General features: G+C 35.3%; 1 protein-coding gene across 2 annotated transcripts in view; it reads left to right on the top strand.

Moving 5' to 3' along the window:
• Positions 1–23,192, top strand: part of B3GALT1 (beta-1,3-galactosyltransferase 1) — a 131,645-nt gene that overhangs the window by 34,996 nt on the left and 73,457 nt on the right. For both annotated transcript variants that reach the window (XM_083865516.1, XM_083865515.1), the window contains exon 2: positions 4,592–4,731. The gene's annotated coding sequence lies outside the window, so the exon portion shown is untranslated. The remainder of the gene's footprint in view (positions 1–4,591; positions 4,732–23,192) is intronic.

Genomic DNA, 23,192 nt, shown 5'->3' with positions numbered 1-23,192 from the left:
ATACAAAGGATTATAAAAGGAATTAAAAAACATGGAGATTTTAAGCAGATTTAATTGTTCAGTTGAGATAAAAGGTATTAAAAGTACTAAAAATAAGAACTACTTTTTTTTTTCAACTGACAAAGCATCAGATGTTATTTATTCTTTCACCCGGCAAACAGAGACCAGTTGTTTGGATGTCAGCTGCTGAAAAAATCATTGTGTGAAAGTTAAAATGCTCACTGGAAAAGCACAGTTCAATTAAGCATAGTCTGCACAGATCAGTCAGAGAAGGTCATGCTTTACTGACACACAGGAGTACTGTGAAGACGTTACTGCCATGACTGATGAAAGGAATTCAGTAGATTTATGATACCCTGATTTGACAATGCCCTTCCCTCAGAAATTAATGACTACAGGACAGTGCTAGGACATCAGGAGTAAATGAAACTGTTAGTTAAAAATAAGAGCTGGAAAAAATATATTTGAGAGCTTTTTTTTCTTTAATGTTTTGGGGAGGAATTATGTAGGTCTAAATCAAACTTCTAGCGCATCCACATTAATTGGTTTGGGACAAGGATACTGACTCCTTTTAAAGGGCAACTAAATTACAGGGACACTACATTAAATAAAGGAATCAGTGGATGACCAAGTTGACTCTGTTATTTAAGATGCTTAATATGGACCAGCTGGACAACCGATTACCATGGAAAATAATGTGTTGTCCCATGCTGAAACATGAGATCTTTACCAAGTCTTTGGTAAAACTCAAGTATAAATTAATTGGTGTATACCTACATTCAGCAGCTTATTAAATGCCTGCCTAGAAGATACAGATGTGTAAAATTCCCTTCATAAATTTTATCAGGGCCTCTAATGGAACAAAAACTTCCTATATAAATATTAAGCTACTCAATAAAACAGGAGCAGATCTAGTACAGAATCTTAAGAATTTCTGATAGCACATGGAAGGTATCATCTTCTATGAAATGGAACAAGTTTTCAGAGTAATTGCTGAAGAGCTCTATCAGATACACATTAGGTTTTTTGTTCCCTGTAATTGAAACTTATGTTTTGTAAGTTACATTTTTAAAATGCTGATTTTTCTTCTAGATGAGAATTTGTACAAAGTAATCAGAATTAAAAACAAGACTGTCAAAGTCAAACTGGGCCAAAGAATCAGAAATCATAAGTGCAAGAGATATAGTTGAAACTAGGATAGGGGATAACTCAGGGCTGGATAAAACATACATAATCCACAACGATGGGGTATTATCACAAGATTCTTAGAATCAATTAAAACTTCTATTTGGTTTTCTTCCTTGAACTTTTCTTCCCCTTGATGTGGTCAGAAGGGAATTTCTTTTTCATGCCTTTGAGACAGTCTGCCTTTTCTGGTTCATATCTTAAAAGACACCACGGTCCTAGGAGCTTTCAGCCCCACTGTAGGTACTGTACATGCATAGGGATCCTTCCCCAGTGAGCCCAGGACTCCAGACACCAACATGTTTTTCTCTGCTTCACAGCATGTCATGTACAAACACCAGCCAGGAGCCTGAATGCCCTCCAGCTCCGAAAACTGAGATTTGCAGATGGCAAGCTGGTCTGACTTGGTTACTGAAATAGTGTTGTAGACACCAAAGGAACTAGAGTAGGTGGAGTGACACCCCTATCTGATTATTTATGAGCAATGGGAAAGGTAGTTCAGTTGTAGACGAGCACTGCAGTTTATTATCATTTTAACCAAGCTATCTTTATGTAAAGGTTTTAAAACAACCAAGTTACCATGGAAACTGATTGAAGCAAAGACTTACTGTAAATTCTTTTCTAGACAATGATAACAGGACTGACAGGTGGGCTGTAAAAGGAAGATGAGTGCAATACAGAGTAATGCATGTTGATCTGTTTCCCCTTCATAAGGGTTGTCATTTATAGCTCTGCTTTATATCTACATTTTCTATAGTGATATATTGAAAATATTTTAGAAGAAGCTCCCACCTAAATGAACCTTTTATTTTGTCATGATCATATTTGCAAGGGGATACACATGAAAAGAGAAAAGAGCTAAAGGCCAGGGCACTCCACTTATTTTCCCAAATTATTCTGTCTTACTAGAACCATCAGGGAGGGAGAGCCATCACTCAGGAAACACATTTGCATAAAATGCCCTTTCCCACTAACGTTTATATTTTGGTCTTAAAATATGCTCTAGGTACATTTACATCCTAGCACAATGCTCCCCTTGTGCACTATGAAAGAAAGTAACAGGGATTAAGTGATTTTACTAAAGAAATACCCCTTTTCCCTTTCCCATAAGTTTACAAGAATACTTATTTTCTGTAATCCTATTGAAAAAAAATTGTCTCTGTAAATATCTTTCTTAGTCTGGTAGATGGTGGTAAGAATAAAAAAGATTGGAGTACCCAACCGTCAAAACACAGTGCCAGAGTTTTAAGAAGGGAAATTGGCAGAATGAACAGCAGAATTTGTACCTTTTCCACTTGGAATAGTTAGTTGTCAGCACTGGAAAAGATTTCAGCACATGAATATGCAATTTTATTTTTTTTTAATTCTGTGCTGGGTGTTCCTACCTGCTGTGTTTAATTTCAGAACCTCGTGTTATCATTAGAGAAAAATAATGTCTTTTGCAATATAATATTCTACCAAAAGAAAGGCAGGAGAAGGGAGAAATTCTTGATTTTGTCCTGATACTTCTCTAGCCCAAAGTTTCTTCTTGGTTCTACCTCCCAGCTGGAGCTGTGGTTGTACATGCCCTCCTGACACAATCCATAAACCAGTTTTCTTCCAAACATTAAGAGATTTGCTGTCATCAACAGACATATTTGGTCCCAGTACACTAGAACTACATATAGTCACCTTTTCCAGCATATTTGCCTTACAGCTAAAGTAACAGCAGCAGCTGCTTTTGTTGTCAGAAGTAAATACACTTCTCACCTTCAGTCTCTGCCTTTCTCAGCACTGAGGGGGTGGGGACATGACAGATGGTTCCTGCTAAGTAATCACAGATAAAATGGTATTTGCTGTATGGCATAAATTTCCAGGCAAATAGAATGCTTTTCATTTAATACCAGCCCCATGAAAAGCTGGATACTTAATAAAATGTGGCATGCTCTGAGGCAACACATCTTATATGTTAAAGTGTATGAAGATGAGACTAGTGGCAGAACTCTGATAAATGATGCACAAGCCAAGTCTTACTTGTCATAAGTGAGTTTTGATGACTGTGTTTATTATACGTAAAGCTTTTTGGCAATGAGACAAAGGGAAATGTGAATCCTAATTCTACTCTTTTTAAGCTAATTACATCTTTTACTCTGTCCACTGTACAATATTTGGGTGTCCCTGAGGCACAGAAAGCTGCCAGTCCAGGCTCAGTTGCCAGGCTTGTTTGTGCAGAGGTTTGTGCAGTCCTTGAGACTGGACACTCAAGGACTCCTTGCTTTAAAGGTAGAACCATTTAAAGGAAGCCATTTTACATATTTCTATGCTTTTTGTCTCCATTCTGAAACAAATCCTACTGGAAAAGGGTCAAAAATTATAGCTGCTGTCCTTCTCAAGCAAATAAATTCCCCATGAACATAAAAATTATTTCAAAGTATGGTTTTAATTCCAGTAGTCAACAGTTTAATACAATTGAAATTCCCTGGCACTACTGTACATTTCCAAATTTTAATTGTTTTTCATAACTGGCTGTATGACAAAAACGTGTCATTTCAAATAATCATCATCAGATTCCACAAAGAGGTGTTTATCTTGAACTTAATTAAGGAAGTCAGAGGTTTAGAAATAAGAATGCTGGTAATAGTTAAGGCCATGACACAGGACCGTACAATTTTAATTTACAAATTCTCACCTAAAGACAAGATTATTCAAAAGCAAAGGCAGCAAAAAGATGTATAAGAGATGGAGGAGAGATTGTTAGGAACTGGAAAAAGCCAAGATACAAGTTCTGTGGGAAAAAAAAAAAAAAACACAAATCAAACAAACAAACAAAACCCCAGAACAAAACACACCACCAAAAAAACACCAAAGAATGATAAACCAGAAAATGGAACAGACAAACCTTAAAACCACAGTTTACAAAATTGCCATTTGCAATCTAAGGATAATTCTTCCAAACCTGAAGAAAATCATGTGAAAATCACTGAACTTTGCAGAGGTGTCTCAGATAGGCACCTTGTAAACTTCAAGACCAGACCTAGAAGAAATCAGGTCAGTGCTGCAAGTAAACTAGTCTGTGACACCTCAAAGCATGAGTGCTCACTCTGAACGGGCTTCCAGAGGGCAAACACTTGTATTCTTTTATTTCATCAGCATCCATTTTCTGTTGTAAGACACACATTATTTCTACATGTTTGTTTTGACACATTTTTGTGCAAAAAATATATAGAGATAGGTTTTGTGCATGGATTTACATGGTTAGCAGTATAAAATTATGTCAGTATTTATGTCTGCAAACATATTACTTCAGTACTTGACCATTAGTTCTCTAATTGTTCTATCTCTGTTTTCATGGAAGACAGAAAAAAATTAATGAAACAAGAAGTCTGTCATTTACACGTAAGTAACTCATGCATTTTTGTCAATGCAGGTTTTTCAATACAGAATCCACACTGGTTTCATATGTGATAAGGAGACAAGCAAACAGTGGAGAACAGCAGTAGATACGACGCAGATAAGCAACAAAGAAAAATTAAGGACAAAAAGACGGAGCTGTTTCTAAAAGATCAGGTAAGGAATTCAGGTGATTCTCTATAAAATGTAAAATGTACAAAGAATTGTGCCAAATAGTTTATCCTGCCCTTCCTAGTACTTCTGAGAATTCCTTCTGTATGTGTCCAGGACATATATGCCCACACAATACATATACCATACTAACTCCCACTTACACAAGGAATTTACTTTTTGAGCAAAATTGTTGTTACCCTCACTGCAAATATTTATTATACTGGCGTCCTACGTTTCTTTTAATAAAATCCACATCCTGTATTTCATTTTATTTCCTTTAAATAAACCACTGTATTAGTTGCTACAGGAAGCCAGTTGAGTAGTGGTCTGACAGAGTAAAAGTGAGTTGTGTTGTGTGTGCTCCTCTTCCTTCTCCACAGCCCCAAGTTCTCAAATTTTATAATGTCCTGTCCTTGAACTGATCTCTTGGGATATTACAACCACACTGCAGAAAAGCACCACCTGTTATCACCCACCCCTCCCTTCCTACAGGTGACAGGTGGAAAGTTTGTTTAGAGCTTGGGCACACTTATATTTCCTAAGCATGACCACAGAGGAGTGGAAATATATCTACCAAAGACCGAATCTGGATGAATAGGGAAGAACAATTCATCCTTTCCCCTTTTGCTCTCCTGTTTTGGAGAAAAGTTGCTGCAACACTTGTAGTGTCACAGTGGGAACATAAACATGGTGGAGACTATATAATCTCTATTCCCTAAAACAAACTGGACACTAAGCTAACTGCATGTTACCTGATGGAACTGCTCATGACGGAAACATCCTATAAACTTTTAGCAATACTTACTTTTAGAATAGTCTGAAATAATATTTTTGCCACAAACAGAAGATGGAAAGAAAACCATAGCTAAACATTACAGATCTATCTGCTTAATTGATACCTCTCCCTTTCACTCACAAAACTAATGCTAACCTAAGATGCTGGTGTAGCAACATACATGAAGTATTAAGAAATGGTTAGTTACAGGTGTTTGTATTCCTAAGTAAGTACATCAGTTTATCCCACCCATTTAGTATATCCACAAAACAGAAATTCCTTTAGAGTTTGGCCCTGTAGAAGTACTTTAATTCGTCTACAAAATCCTTATTTATGCTAATATTTAGTTTTCATAGAGCAGCATCTAATGCTTCCAGACAGCATGTTTCAGAAGACTGACTCCAAACCTATGGAAATTCACAACTGAAAAAACACATTGAAGACATTAAAACATACTAAAGTCTTTAGCCAAGCCTTACAAACAATACAAAACTCATTTTTACTGCTAACATATCAATTATGTGTTGCACAATTCATGATAATGCAATACTCTGCTCATGATAACTTTTTGCAGTTTGGAAGGACTGCCACACATGGAGACATTCTGCCAATTCCTGGTGTGCTGATTGATAGCTGCTGCATGCTTGCAGTGTATCAGCAAGGATGTCTCTAATGGGAAAAGCAGCATCATACAGCCAGAGTTTCTCTATGATATGCAATATTCATCAGTTACGAACTTGGGAATGTCATACTGTAAAAGCTACATGATAAAAGACACTGCATGGTGTTACAGCTGATTCCATTTGCCATATGGCATGTTATTTTTTTGTATTACCTTGGGGAGGGCACTAAAAGTGAAAGAACAGAACACACTCAAGGCATATAGAAAAATGAGGGCAAATTGCATAGTTCTTAATTGTATCAGTAAGGTCTGTAACTGAAACAGAGATGAAACTAAATAAAGAGTTGAAAGGGCAATACACTACTTTCCAGGCACTGAAAAGTAATAAAGTCTGTCAGGAATATTTTAAGAGGAAGAAATTGCCAGCCACAATATGTAGAAGCCTACAGACAACATTAAAGCAGATTTGACTCAAAAGTCAGCAAATGCTATGTGCAATGCGACACATATTCCCAAAATATGGTTTTACATCAAAGATAATTTTACATGGGATAGGCTGGAGAAAACATTTAATCAGTAATCTGTAAATGAGAGTCCATAGACACAGCTATAATAAAACCAATAAATGAATTATTAAAACAATAAAGTGGGAGGGTATTTGCTGAAAACAGTTAAAGTAAAACAGTAATAATTAATTGTGTCCATTTGATATCAGGTAAGTGAGCTGTCCCTAGGACCTAAGAAATATCAAAACAAACAGCTCCAAAATTAACAAGGTTTTCTCTTTACAATATATCAGAATTCACAAGCAGAATTTTCTGACTGAAACAAAATCTAGCCAAGGTTAGATCATTCTTTGGGAGCGATTATTCAGTCGCCACTGAAATTTTAAGTGAGAAATATTGTGATACCAAGTACCAGAAACATAGAGACCTGCTGGTTTTAGGAGTAGTTTGGCTCTAAATGCCATAGTCTACTGAATAAGACATTTTAAGATCTGTTAAAAGAACAGAATTTTTTCAAATTATTCATTATAATTGTGCAGTATTTCAGATGACATATTCAAATCTGTCATCTTTCAAGTGCTCAGTTTGAGCAGCCAAAAAGTAAATTGTTCCATTCAGCCAGACCTCTAGCAGGATAAGATAAATTCTAGTAACTCCAAATATTTCCTATCATTGGCTATGAACTGTGCTTTCCTATTAGTTTTTACCAGCTATTAGGAAGATTTTTTAAAGTCATTTAACTCTCTCACAGTCATTTGAAGAAAACAGAAGCTCACGGGAAAGTGACTAGAGGATGGTGGCTGTATGGCCCTTGCTAGCTTGTACTCACTACCAAAACCCACTGGGTGCAGCTTACCAGTCTCAAGGTTTGCCACTACACTGGTTACTATCTGTAAATACTTGCCTCCCAGTAATGGTAGGAGGGGCCAAGCTGTAATTACTGTCCAAATTACTGCATCCATTTTCATTTCTCAGCTAATGATAACACCAACTCATGACACATTCTCCAGTGTCTTATCAAAATCTATTAAGTTTTCACACATTTCACTGTGTGTGCCATTAATGCTTCTGCTGCAGCCATAAAAATGGTTGATGGCAGAAATGACTGATGTGACTAAATGAGGGTTATTATTCAATGAGAGATTAAAAAAGGGAGGGGAAAAGCCAGTTCCCACTCCTATACTCAAAGGTGTTCTTTCTTTTTTAAGTGAGCAGGAATCTTGAATATGAGTTAACTGACAGCTCAAGTTTAAAGACATGGTGTTGTAAATAGACTTGCTAAATTACCAAACATTTGTCTATTATTATCTTCTTTAAAGAAAATCTGTTTATTACGTGACAGGGTAATATTTGTGTATTTTTTTATTCTAAGAATGAATTCAATTCCATATTAATGAAAGATAACTAGTGTTTGGCAGAATTAGTGTTTACCTTATCCTACTACATTGAGAATTTAAAGCTACATTTTAAATACTTTGATTTCTGCTATTCTGATAAACTCTGTCACCTCGGCAACAAGCATAAATGAATGTGTTAGTTATGATAAATTTTCAGTGCAGCAGTTTTAAATTGGGAATGGAAAATTATGTTTTTAAATACTTTGTAATTTATTCTGAAAAGATAGAAATGTTTAATTAAATATGGGAAATGGAATGTCAGTATGAATTCTTCAAACTAAAATCTCATCATAGCATGGTTATTATTTCTACTACTATTTTTTACTAAATTTACAAACTATTCAAGTTTCACACTGAACAACTCAGAAAAACTTCAAGAAAATTATAAATGAGAGAGTTGGGGAGTTGATGTCAAGGAAAGAATCATGTTCTGAAGTTTTCTCATGATGAAGTTTTTTCTGCTAGTTCAATTCATTTAGGCACTTATTTTTTTTTGATTAATTGATCATGACAGTACTATAGTAGAATATTGATTATCTTAGACATGTTCACTTTCTATGTCTTCAGTTAGTTTAAGAAAATGCCGGTAGGCCAAGAATTTGCTGTGTTTTAGAGGAAGAACATTCCATTACATTCAGCAGGAAAATCAGAAATAAGGTATTTTCATCCAACCACAGTTCTTAAGTAAGCAAGGCTGATGAGTGACAGTATCTTAAGAGGATTTCAGAGGACAAATCTTAAAGATGTAACCTATTCAAGAGTACATTGAACACTGTAAAACCATGCTGTCAATTACACACACAGTGGTTTTAGTGAAAATGCAGTATTTGAAAATTTGGAAAACTGATTATGTAAATAATAAACTGGTTATATAAATAATAGCTGGAATAATAAAATTGTTAGTACTGTCAACCTCTGACTTTCACTTCCAGAGGCACTACTATAACCAATTTTATAGATATACCTCTATTCAAAAACTTGAAAAATAAGCAACTGCACTGTGCCTTACTGTGCCTTCAGACCTAGCTAAATAAAATGTGTGTATATTTTAGAACTTCTTTTGATACATAGTTCACTTGTCAATTCTCATATGTTTCTTCTCAAAAGATACTCTGCTGGATATTTGCAGTGCATTATGAACAGATGTTACACCTGCTCTGCTGATTTGTGTTAGAGTACTTGTCTAGATTATGAAGTGTTGAAACCATGACTGAACAATAATTTAGTAAAGAAAATATTTAGGATTTCAGTGCTTTTTCTAAATGAAGTTATTCACACCATATTGCAGACTGGTGCTTCCAAATTCTTCCTTAGTCTTCTTCCTTATTTTGCTTCCTTATTCTGCTTCCAAAATGCTTCCTCATCCTAAATCTAAGTCTTTTTATGCCAGCAGAAGCTGACAGACTCTCAAGGTAAACAATTGGCAAAGTCTCAAGTCCTGATCATTCAGAATGATTTTCTGTAGTTCAGAAGAAACCTCAATATCTTTTGAGAGTTAGGGCCACAATATACTCTTAATAGTCCAGTAATGTTATTTGTTATCTTTAGGGGAATTTTTCAGTAAGCAGATCCCATTTTGCAGGTGAGGCCATTTAACTGCCTTGTCTACACTGCACAAATGGCCAATCCACTCACTAGTACTGAACAGCTTCCTATCCCCTTATTCCCATCTGTGGTTTTGAAATACTGTGTAGGTTCAAAGGAAAACAATTATTTGAAGTAAACAACAGAATCTGAGAAATGAACAAGATGAAAACTATAGAACGATGTTTTCTGAGCAAGACTCTGACACCCTTGTTTACGCCCTCATCTCCAAGAACACTACAACTGATCATGCTGCATCCTAAAAGCAACATTAATTGCTTTCCTGGAAAAGACTAGTGAACTGCATGCTCAGATAATTTCTACAATTTCTTATTTTTAAAGCCAGTGACTGCAATAACATCATGCTAGTAACAATTATAGTATAAATCATACATAACTGTATAGAGATAAACCTGCATGGCACCTAAGCCTCCATCAAAATGCAATAAAGTGGGAGGGTTTTTTAAACTGGAAAATACAAAACTGAGCAGGACTGAAAATACCCTTTTGTAATTCCCTGCTTATCCCAGCAAAAGACCATCTAATTTCTATAAAGTGAGTTAAAACGTATGAGATATAAATTCCTTTCAGCTGTTTAGAATATTTTTTTACATTGCAGATGACAGTAAATGTGATTAATGGTTGCTGATAATTGGAGTTTCATTCCAGTGGTTATTGCTTGTCAGTAACAATTAATAGCTCCACAACCCCCCCATTCATTTCACAATATTAAAGAATGATGGCTTGTGGGAATTATGCTAAACTAGCACATTCAATTAGATTTTGAATTTTATAGTATATTGAATAACAGTTTATGGTTTTATAATAGCAGTGATGGTTTATTGTTGCATGGTAATCGCTCTCATTACATGTATGTATATCTGGAGAATTACAATTTCTATACTCATTAAAATTACTCTATTACATGTTAACATTTCTTTAAAAGCACTGAGTGCTTTGGTCTTTATCAGTGAAGATGGTTTTTAATGACAGTTACGTTGGTTTTGTCCCAGTATTTGATGGGCAAGATGCAGTGTTTAAGGGATGCAAAAGCAGCTCATGCTCCTTGGTATCAAGCAGCAGCTGGAATGACACCTGGGATGGCCACCCAGCTGCAAGTGTCTTGCTGCAGTTGGCTGGGCTTACACAGCAGGCAGTAACTGTCTCATCTGATTATTCCCCAGAGTGGTAGGAAGAGAGGAGGGGAAATCTGTAAAGGGGAAGATACAGGATTTTGGAGAATCTCCTCCAAATTTGCAAAGTATCCTCACCTTTGGCCTTTTCTCCACTGAAAAAAAAACTTCCTGCAGTCTGAAGAGGGGAAAAAAAAAAAAACCAAAAAAAAAAACCACCAAAACAAAACAAAACAAAAAAAAACCCACCCAAAATCCACAAAGCACTACAACAGGAAGGGAGAAGGAATCATGACTGGCAGAGAGAATCCCATGAGAGAGAAAGAGCTATGTAAAATAAAGTTGGCTGAAAATGTTGTCTGTATCAGGACAAAATGGTGCATAGAGTTTGATACGAGAGATTGGAAAGGGTATAATTTTTTATGTGACAACATAAAACTTGATAGAACAATTTCTAAAGTTTCTTAACTGAGAACACAGCAGGCTCCAAAGTTTAATATGCTCATAAGATAAATCTTGAAAATCTAAGTATACTGATAAAAATTCTGCCACTCAGGAAGCCAGTGCATTTCTAACACAGACATCTATATTGTCAGGATCTAAGTCATGGATCATTCAATAAAGTTTAACAAAGTGGAAAAAGGAACAAAGCAGAGAAAGAGCTTTATAAAGTTAACTTAATTAGGAAAGCATCTACTGATTTCACTTGCATAAGTGCTTTTGTCTAGGTTCCTCCTTCAAGTCCTTGCCTAGGACTTCAATTTTCTGATGCAGAGAATACCAATTGTATGAGAATACTACAAATAAATGTTTCTTTTGCTTTGTCTCTTATTTCAACATGCACTAAAAAATCTACTGATAATTTTACTTTTCTAGTTTAGTCTTAGGCAAATTATCTAACAGATCTCCCAAATAAAGGATATTCTACTAATTCAATCTTGTAATTTTCTTCCAAATGAGGAAGTTATCCTAGTATTATCCTAGTTATCAAGGTAAGATGAGAACCTATCTCAGAGAGCAGTGAATTATTTTAGCAAATTAAATTAAGGAAAGTGTCAATAGTAAAAATTATATGATAATTCTAGCAAAATTCTAAGCCAAAACTGCCACCTGTTACACATTCTATTTTATGTAATAATTCTCCATCCAGCAGTCATCATTTCCAAGTCAATGCTAAACTCAGAATGAAGTCAATGAGAACAGGATCAAGACCTTTCTTATTACTATTTGATTAGTTTGTGCAGGTTTGCAAAAGCAGAAAATTGCTGCTGGTGATAGGAAAACCTCCAAAGATATACTTGTTTGTTTCACTGGAAAAATCATAATATGAAAGTTTGTTTGATTATACAGATATACGTAAAACCTCTCTGACTTACTTTACTTGTGGCCTTCAGACCATCTGTTCAGAAATATTTTTTATCCTTTCATGATGATACTATTAATTATTTGTTGTGTATTAGCACTTCACAGCTCTAATTATCATTTGTTCTACTGTGGCAGGGGCTGTATAGACCAGGTGAAACCAAGTGCAGAATAAGTGGGGACTAAAATAAAAAACTAACCAGCTTTGCAATTCCCAAAGTACATTTTGGCTAAGCGTAGATAAGGTGGCTTTTTAGACCAGTTGTTTTTCTTATAATTTCTTTTCAATTCCCAATGTTATCTGACAAATGAAATTTGGAGAAAAAAAAAAAAAAAAAGAGAAGAAGCCATCAAATTAAATTCTAAAATATGACGTAAAACATCATGACTAAGAAGAACGAAGTACACGAGTACATGGCACGCATATCAGTAATTTGATAGAAAAGGACAAGGGAGTTCAAAAAAGCAATTCAGTTCTATTCTTTGATCCAACTTAATGCAATTTTAATCTTGCTATTGTAAAACACAAATTCAGGCATTGCAATGCTGGTAGATACAATTCTAATGTCTTATTCAGAAAAATTATTTTCACTGGTCAGTAATTCTCAAGTTTGATAATATCAACAAAGAGAGTCCTATAACATGTGTCCCATACCCAACAGAGAATTTATCAGGTGGGCCTTCCTTATTTTATGATTTAAGAACTTCGGGTAACATCATATAATCCATATTGGTAATTCAATTACTATTTTCAAAATACAGTATTTTATAAACAGGTAGGGGAACTAGGTATTTCCTTAAAGTAAACTCCAGGGTGTAGATTCCAACATCTGTGTGCCTTGCTCCTTCTCAAGTACCCAGCAGTTTTAGTATGCCTTGGGCCATAAGATAATTCAAATATGCATATATTCAGTAGCATAAAACTCATCAGAACACGTATGTAAAGATTTAGAAGGAAGCACGCATTTTCTGCTTTGAATAATTGTTTGTTCTTTTTTCTTTTTTTACTATGAATAGCACCTGTAAGTATCAAGCATAGCAAAGCCAAGAAGAACATAAGCTGGAAGCAGAAAAGAGGAATAGGTCACACAAATATTCTTTTGTTCAAATGAAATCAAGGTTGTCTGAGTATGTTTTATGAACCTGGACCAAACATTTGCTAGAAAAGCTCTCACTAAACCATTAGCTACTCCATCTTTTCAGAAGATACATTCTAGTAGCTCTGTCCAGAAAACTAAATATATTACTATGAAGTGGGAATGAATTCCCTCACATGTACTGTGCTCTGGAAGACTAAAACATCAGAGATAAAGACCATCTTTTACCTTTACTCTAAAACCTAAGCATTTTTAGAATTTATGGGTTTTCTGCTTTTTAACTAATGATAAGTATAGTAATGAATGTAGCACCGGAGAATTTGATGTAATGCAAGAAATTCAAAACTTAACATTTTACTTCTCCTACCTTATGCTTACAGTTTGTAGCTTCATTCCTGAACTTCAGAAGAAGCAAGATTCTTTTAGCCTACACTGTCTGTATGAAAATTCTCTCTCCCCTACTTCTGCCTGACACATTAAAAAAACCCCCAAAAACCTCAAAAAGAGTTTGGCTACAATTTTCAATAGAAAGCTCATTCGTATTTGTTATAATTTCACAGCAGGAAAGACCACACAATTATACTAAGAAGTTTTCAACAGGTATCTGTATCACAACTTCTATATTAACATCATTGCTATGCTTATCAGGTGCATGGGTTTCACAGATAAGCCGTCGCTGATTTGTCCTTACTTCCTATAACTTATATTTAATAAGCAGACAAAAGCTTCTCTGAGCTATCCTAGCAGGAGGTAATTTTCTATACTCTCTGCAGTTTCCTCTCCAGCACTATAACATACATCAGTTGCTAATAGTTAATTAATTAGTCCTCTTGCAGTTCAGTCGCTTAAAGAGTGAAATTAAGTTTGGTGGCTTTAGCCCAGAAGAACATGGACTCAAAACACGCACGTATTTAAACAGGTCAAATTACTTCCTTGGCACATGGGAGAGTTGTAGCCTTGACTTTTATTGCAGGTGGCACTTGACTTGATGTTCACTGATTGTATCAATGACCAGAACGATCTCTTTGCACCAAGCACTGGCAAGTATACCCTCTCCTCTCATGGGAATACTATTTATCCACTCCTACAAGAGGCTGTACCCACGACTGTAACCAAGCCAGTAATTAATCACTCATCTGAATTTTGCTTACATTCGCCTGAAACTGACAGTCTTGGTGAGAGACAAGGAACCAGTCTTGGAACACTGTCAGTGCTAGGAATGTAACACTTGAATTTATTCATCCTGGAAGGTTAAAGACTGCATTGTCATCATTCACCCAGACTTAATCCAATAGCTCGTATTTACATGCATATACTGACGAGAACAATTGCGGTTTCACCATTTTTACTAGAAATATTGCTGACACCTATGTGCATTAAGCAAATTATGCCCAGATATTGTGGAAACCATGACAAATTGTTTGGAAATACTCCAGTGAACAGATTTTTTCAATATCTATTTTGATAAACCAGAAGTATTTTCCTGAAGTGTTTTGGATTTTATGGATATTCACTGAATGGAAGTCCCGTTGATACAATCACTCCTGACAAGTTGCCCCAGGAGATCCAGAAATGGTTCAGTTTTTTTAGTTCTGAGTAAATATGATGTTTTGAGAAAAACTGGGACTAATTCATGCAAAATGGAAATCATCTTTTAATAAGCTTTTTAAGGCATAATATTCCCACTTTTCATATCTGGTCTCAAAGCAACATTGAGAATGACCTCGAAGAGGTACTTTAAATTTTGGAAACTACTGATGGCCACTTAAAGCCTTTCTAATTCTGCAGGCAACTGCAGCTACGTCATCATACAAAAGAAAAACCCATCCGAAACAAAAGAAGTTACAGATGCTTTTTCAGATACAGAACTAGTGCAACTTTCAAGAAATAATTTTTGCCAGAATTTTTTGTCAGCTTTGTTAAGTTTACCTGATATGCCTATGTCAGTTACAAATCATTTCTACAAGAGCAGATTTTATCTTATGATTTGTATGACTATCAGTAGAGATAAGAACCCAGGGGAATAAAAGGCTTTTTTTCTCATGCTAGATAGGGAGCTTAATTAGCAGTAATTGAATTCTGAGAACAACTCTCACTTTGTCTCCCTTATTTCACAGAAGAGCTACTACTGAGATACTTTGCCATATTTTTTTTACTATAGGAAAAAATGCACCTTGAGCTCTTCCTCCTCTCTTTTTTAGTACAAAGAATTTGTATTAAGTATTTATATTGTTCCAAGATTTTAAAAAAACAACAAAAAACCAAAACAAAACAAAACACCACAAAAACAAACAAACAAACCCACTTGAGCCTTGTCTATAATTCATTAGGATTTGACTTTGATGAGGGTTCTTCCAGTTGAATTCACAAGGACACAAGCTGGCCCAAAATTTTTAAGAAATTTTTTAGCCAGCTGGAATAAAAAGCTGATTTTTAATATTTTTTTATTTTTTTGAAGCAGAGTTCTTCATCTTCTCTAATGCTAGGCTGCAAATACCAGGAGGAGAACTGCACAGTAATTTATGAGTACCTGGAAACAACTGAGTTTGCCATATGGTTCTTCTGTAGGGAGTTACATTTCTGAGTTTTGACTATGCAATATTTCAGAGTGAACTACATCAGTGGAAGATGTCTTACAGAGGAGATTTCCCCTCAGCTACTTTTTGCAGAAATAGGCATCCTAGGCCAAGTATGTGTAAACTTTGGGCTACTGTCTGGCAGTTCAACAAGAAAGACAGAATACCTGTTAAATGTGCATTACTCAGAATCACCACTTTGAAATTAGTCATTTAATGTTGGCTCTATTCAGTTCTTTCAGCCTATAAAAAACTGACAGATGGGGAAGCTGCACTACAGTTCAACAGAATAACACATTAGCTTCTAGAATTCTCCTACCTACGTGCTCTGCCTGGCATCCCACTTCCTTGGAGGCCTGAATTCATTTGAATTGATACCATATTAAAAAGCATAGCATTAAGTGCTGTCAGATTGGCTGGTGGTCTCTTTGGCTGATTATTTCCTCTTGGAAGCAAAATTTAGAAAAGTCCTTTAATAGAAACTTCTACTTTCTAAGAAGGATTTCCTCATGATAAACCTGTCCCATAAATACCATCAGATGGACTTAATTTTTTTTTTCTACTGCAGCTATTTTAGAAATGGCAGCACTCTGATGTCCTCTGCAATTTATTTCAGCCATTCTGCAAGACTAAGACATTTTGTAAACCCAGAGTGTGAATATAGATTAAGGCAATGTGATAAATTATGCAGAACATTACTGATGAGGAAATGGTTAAACGGGCAAAAAAGAACTGGAAAGCGAGTGAATTTGCATCAAATTCTAAACATTTTTACTATTATCATTTTGATCAATCAGTATAGGCACCCTTTGTTTCTTTTATTTCTTTGAAGGGAAGAAGACAGAGAATAAATTGCTTGGTTAAGCTTCTTTTATTTTTCATTTAAAATTAGAGTCTCCACTCTTAAATCGTAAGACTTTTCTAGAACATTTATAAAGATTTAGCTTCCGAAGTACTTCAAGTTATTGGCTATAAAAAACTTCATATATTCCCACCAAGAAAGAAAATTCCAATGCATGCAGACTTTGTATCCCTCTGAATTACAGCCGAGTGCCGCTCAGATTTTCAGTGAAAGTAGTTTTGTTTTGAGAGTAAAATTCCATCACAAAATATTTCCGGTTAGAAATATTTCTGGATTTTAGTGTAGAAATACAGCGTTTGTGTTGCTAAGTCATTCTTTGGTAAGAATGTTTTCTGAGAGAAAATAAAATAAATGTACTTTAACTGCTTGTCAATATTTTTTTCAAATAAGAAACAGTAACAAAGGGATATGGGCACTTTGGGGTTTTTTTTCAACCTTCTTTCAAAATGATTCTTAGTGGCAAAAGCTGTATGACCTAAGACAGTGCTTCCCCAGAAATTGTAAAGGTATTTAAAAGATGCGTAGATGCACTTTGGGACAAAGTTTATTGGTGGACTTGGCAGTGCTGGGTTAATGGCTGAACTTGATGATCTTAGAGGACTTTTCCAGCCTAATTTGATGATTCTATGTTAAAACTCTTGCCATAAAAAAAATTTGTATTTCAAGAAGTAACCATCAGAAATATAATGATGTCTGCAAAAGGCTTCGCTATTGGTATTGTATTTTACTTGAAAAGCAATGAAATAATCTAAAATTTCAAGACACACCAGTGTCTTTAATGTTCTACACTGCTTTTTTTATTCAGACAGAAAAGTCTTCATCAGCAAATTGGTTAGCTGCATTTAACTAATAACTCTCTAGGAATTCATTATATCAATAAACTATTTATTAAATTAAATCAAGTCAAATTACTGAAAGAAAATTTTCAATAGAGGGTTAAATGCTGATTTAACCTTTCCTTTTCCAAAGGAAATCAGTTTTCAGTTGTTACCTGTTCTATGGTGTTTGGATTATATATATATATATATGCAGGCTTTGCTGCTTTAAAAAAACATTACAGCTATGTGTTTCATAAATTTCTTATTGTGCCCCATTTTACTGTATACTTTACTTACAAATTGAATTCTCTGTGAAGGAAGTCCATAATTGTTGTTCATGAGCTCTGCAATAAAATAGATTGGGATTTTTTCCTATGAGCCAACAATTTTCAATAGAATAGGGCCTTTATAAGACATATTTTAACACTCCTGTAGATTAATAATGTGTTAGCAGAAAAAGACATGTTGAGCCTTGCTCAGTTATCCCTCCATCCCAATTATACTGTGACATTAAATCTTGTGACATTTAATAAGAAAGGCCATTTCACCCATGGCTGCCTCAAGTGCAGACAATTTATGAAACAGCATCCCCTCCTAAGAAACTGTTCTAAAAGAAGGTGGCCTTCTCACATGCTGATATGTCTAACTGCCCATGTAAATGAAATAAGATGTAGGAAAGTTTGTAAAATCGGTCATCTTGCACTTACCTGATGCCTTTGACTACAGAAAGAGGGGTTAAAGACCTGGCATACTTTTTTTTTTTTTTGAACTGCAATAGCGTTAATGGACCAAAATAAGAAAGAACCCGGGTACAAAATGAAGTATTTGCATGTACATACCTCTTATTTCTTTATAGTCTTTCATATTTTTGATACAAATTTACAGGTTTAAGTATCTTCAATTTTTTTTCAAAAACCTGCCATTAAACAAAAATTTAGTGACACTACTGAAAAGCTTCTGAAGTAAACCTAGTGTTGTCTTCCTCAAGGCAGAACTGAGTGACAAGATTTAGGATCAGCTGAGGATTCTTTCCAGGACAAGAAGCATACACACTCCTTATCACAGACTATAGGCATAGAAATCTCAGCTAGCTGCTCATCTGGCTCCAAAAGTTGAAGATGCATAGCTGACTCTGAAATAATTAGTCCTGTTGAAGAGCAACTGGCTTCAAGGTTTGGACTAGAATCTCCATGCAGGACCAAGCAAAAATATACTAATGTATCAGCTGGCCTGAGGATTATCTTGAGGATTTTTGCAGCAAGTTCCACTGCATGGTGGTGTAAAATGCTCAAACCATTTCAATTACCTTTTGCCTCTAAAATAACAAGTATATCAAGTCAGGTGTATATAAGACTATAATTTTCATCTTTTCCTGTAACTATGGAGTTACACACATCTTGAAAGGGCTTGGCTTTCCAAAACAGTCTGAGTTCTTACAGCAATTAATTTTACTCCATTATGAAACAGAATTTTATGGTAACATGGCATATCTGGTCTAGTGTTTAAGTGGTACAGATATTTCAAATCAAGGATCCAAGCATTTAAGAGCAGGCTGTTTGCTGCAGGTAAAACCTCTGTGAAAGTCACAAGATGGAAAGGATCACATCCTACCTATTAAGACTGGGTAACCTAATCCAGTTTCATGCTCCTGGTACAAATGCTTAGGTTTATCCCTATGGTTCTATTCTACCCACCAATAGCTATTTTGCAGTTTTTCACTGATGTTACAAAACAAAGTATAGGAAAACAACTAGCAAAATTAAATGCTTGTCAATCTTTTCAAAGGAAAAGAAAAAAGGAGCTAAATTTTAAATACTGTGTTCTATGAAAATCACACGCTTTTACAAATTTTTGGGTGGAGAGAACAGCATGTGCCTTTGTGTATATTGGCAAAATTTAATCCAGCTACCCCAGCTTCAGGGAATGTTACAAACTCCTGCAGGATGGATAAATGAATGAATGAATCGTTGAGCTATGGTCTTGATCCTTCTTTGAAACTCACAGTTATTTTTGGTACCAAGTCCAAATTATTGTTTTTCAGTAGAAAATGCCTGTGCAGAAATAAGGACTGTACAAAATAATCTGAAAATATGCATTATAGTGCTTTCACTGGAAATGGCCATGCCAGTATTGGATTTTATGTACCTTTTTGTGCAGTATCTCTATCCAGGCCTAATACAGATGATGATACAGTGTTTACATCTGTGGCAGGGATAGATAAAACAATAACCAGGAAAAGACATTCATATAAATAATGAAAGTTAAGGGGAAACACCAAAACATTTTAACTGAGATCTGCCTATTAATTGTGGCAACTCTAGGGACAGGAAAGAAGGAAGAGAAACATTCCAAAGCCTATTTTGGCATTGTGTATTTCTATATCTCTACCAGATAACAGCATCTATTTCTGAGAAATATAAATGTTGACATCAAGGGGCTTCAGTTGGTGGGCTGTTATTACTGTGGCTTTTGAACAAGGGCCAGAAAATACATTTTTATTTTTGAATGCACATTGAGCAAGTATTGAGCTACAATGAGAATTCAAGATTTAATTCTACCTCTCTATAAGGCTCTGGGAGATTTCTCTACAATACTTTATGTTTTGCAGTTATAACTCTGATTTCTGTTTGGGCTCCTACATGTCCAAAAACAGTTCATTAATTATATTCCAGAACTATAAAGGAACTCTCCAGCTGCAACGGGATTTTTTACATTCTGCTTTCTTGTAAGAACTTATTCTTTCACTGTGATCATAAATGTCTTCTAGATCCTAGAATAATTTGCAAAGTTTGAAAATACAATCTGTCATTTTTCCTGTTCTGCAAGAAAATTAATGTAACAGATTGTTTAATTTGAAAGAGTGCATAAGCATGGTGTTGATGAATTGCCTTAACTATCCACATGACTGGGAGACAGCAATAAAATGTCCTTGCTGTATACAAATCAACAATGCAATTTTTAAAGGGATGATGATTACCTGTGGATGGAAAAGAAATTCCATCTCTATCTTACACTGACCTGCAAATGTAAAATTTACTGTAATTTGTGCTGTAGCAAAAGAATGGTACCTTTGAGGTAGGTGCCATAAAACCTAGAGAAATCCCAAAGGCATGCACAGTGTACAACAAAATTACAGGTCTGGGTAAGAAAATAATTGTAATTACTTGGAGTAGTCTCACAATACTCTTCACTAAAACCTAATTGCTGATAAAAAAAACATGAAGTAAGTTCATTTTCTCATCATTGTAGTTGAAATACATTAATGGACATTATGGGTCTGCCCTTGCTTCGTACAAAGGCTATGGCAGCCTGTCAGCTTTCACTTACATTCTAATCTTGAGGAAACCTCTCTCTTGATATCTAGCACACCTTTTAATACATCTCTAATATTATCAATCTAATAACATGACACAGGGCATGCTAAGAGAGTCAACACACTACCCTTAGCCATAAATGAACATACAGCACTGGGACTTCCCTTACCAAACACTGATTTGTGAATGTGAGGCAGAGTTTTCAGGCAGAGAGAATAGATGATTTATAGGACCAGCTGATGTAACTGCAGGGAAAAAAATCAACAAACCTAGAAAATATTATATTCCCAAAAGCACATCTATTTTACCCAGACATGTCAGTTACTTTTAACAAAATACCCTCTCTTCCTGAAACCTCACCTTCTGGATTGCCACAGATAAAACACAACCACTACAAACATTTTCAAGTAGTGATGATGCCATGGTAACACACAGAGATACTGAGTTTTGCATGTATTGAGGTAACATACATTTATCAAGAGAATGCAGAGAGAATATTGTGCAAGAAAAGCATTTTTGGCAAATACTAGTCCTCTAAAATTTTCCAATTTTTCTACCACCATACACAAAAACTGGACATAAGGTACATTAAGTGCTGTTGAGTGCTTGCAGAAAACAAACTCACATATTTCTGAAAATATGTAACACATTCAAAACACAATCTAATTTCAGTAATCTTTATTTTTACAATATGCTTTAATAAGATTTAATGCTAGTAGTCTTTCAAGAAACAGATTTAACTAGGGAATCAAGGCTAACACACATTATTAATATGGATAAAGAGTTTTACATTCAGAAAGAAAAAACATGGCATATATCTGATTATTTGATAAAAGAATGTTAAAAAATCACATCAAGGTGAAGAGGAAAGTTTTGAAAGGATCTATACCCAGAAACTACAAAAAACCACTGATGTGTTGGTCAGTGATCCTCAGTAAAGCTGAGCAAGAAGTTTCAGACAAATTAGAAACTTCATTCTAACTCTGTATCCACACCTGGACTATAAGATAAAAATCATCTAATTATTTTTGCAAGTCCATCAGAACTCCTGATATGTCAGGTTCATGACTGTCAACCCCCTCGCCCAAAGCTCCCCCAGAGCAAACACCTATATATATATCTTTGAACAGGGCAACTCACTAGCTGGATGTCAGACAAACTGTTGGAACAAGATTTTCACTTCTCTTTACTACCTTTATTTGATCTCATCTCCTTCCCCTCCAGACATCGCCTTAGCCACCATGGTAATGGCTATTTTAAAGCAGTGTCTCTCCTTTTGTCTGTTGATACTCATTTCACTTGGAAGGGGTAACTTCATGACCACTCCATATTCCAGTTCCCAGATCTGAGTCATCCTCCACCTTCTGCCCTCTGTGACTGTGCAATTATTTTAAAGTAAAGTGCTAAAAGAGGCATGCAAGTATTTTCAAAATCCAGCCTGTCATGCCTACATACCTTCTATAACCAATACCAGTCCTATATCAAAAGTTATAAATTTCTATTTTGTTGAGAATAAAAGAATTTAATCTAAACACATTCCCTCCTTCAGATGTCCACTTAGAGCTGTGAAAAATAATTTTTTCATATAGCTTTAGTTTTCAGCTATTTCACTGGGTTTTTTTAGCTCACAGCAGAAAAAAAAAAAAAAGGTGTATTCATTTGTCATTACATTTCAAATATACCGCATAAGTGTATCAGATTAAAAAACTGACCAAATCTTTGGTTTATATAATTTCTTAAGATGATTTTTCAATTAGCAATTGCCAGAGCAAGCTATAACCAAGTATTGTATGACAAACACAGACTTAGTCTTGCACCAAGAGACTGAGACTTAGACACATTTCCACCTACAGTAAACATTAGCATTTCCATTCCTCCCTTCAAAGAGTGTCAAGAATGGCATTCTCACAGAACCAATTTTTTCCATTATCCCCTGGAAAAAAAGAAAAATTATGAAATAGAAGAATGCTTCTGTGAGGTAGATGAAATTGCTAATGTAAAAAGTGACTTGTGCTACAATGACATAGAAAATGTTCATAATTGGCATTTGAGGAAGGGCAATGACACTGATTATTCTATCACAGACTAATCGGTGCCATGATGTGAAATTATGTTCCAGTGTGATAACCTATAACCTCTAACAGGATTAGACAGATGTGTCACAGCTGGTTACTACCTAAAGGCAGTAGGTACATAGTGCACTAAGCAATTGCTGTGTGGGATGCAGGGGTGTTTATAAAACTGCACTGCTGCAGAAAGGGGCAAAGCAATTGTAGCTGCCTGGCAGAACAGAAGAATTACAGTCATATCTGTGTGGCCATGCTTCCAAAACACTGATTAAGAAATTTCTTTTTCCTTTTTCTCCTTCCTCATTAGGCCTATCTGATGTGAGGTATAGTCATGAGTTGAGCATATTAC

The sequence above is a fragment of the Zosterops lateralis genome (genome assembly GCF_965231275.1).
Source record: "Zosterops lateralis genome assembly, chromosome: 7".
Taxonomy (NCBI): Eukaryota; Metazoa; Chordata; class Aves; order Passeriformes; family Zosteropidae; genus Zosterops; species Zosterops lateralis.
The sequence above is the reverse complement of the archived record's forward strand: the minus strand, read 5'-3'. Positions and strand labels throughout refer to the sequence as shown.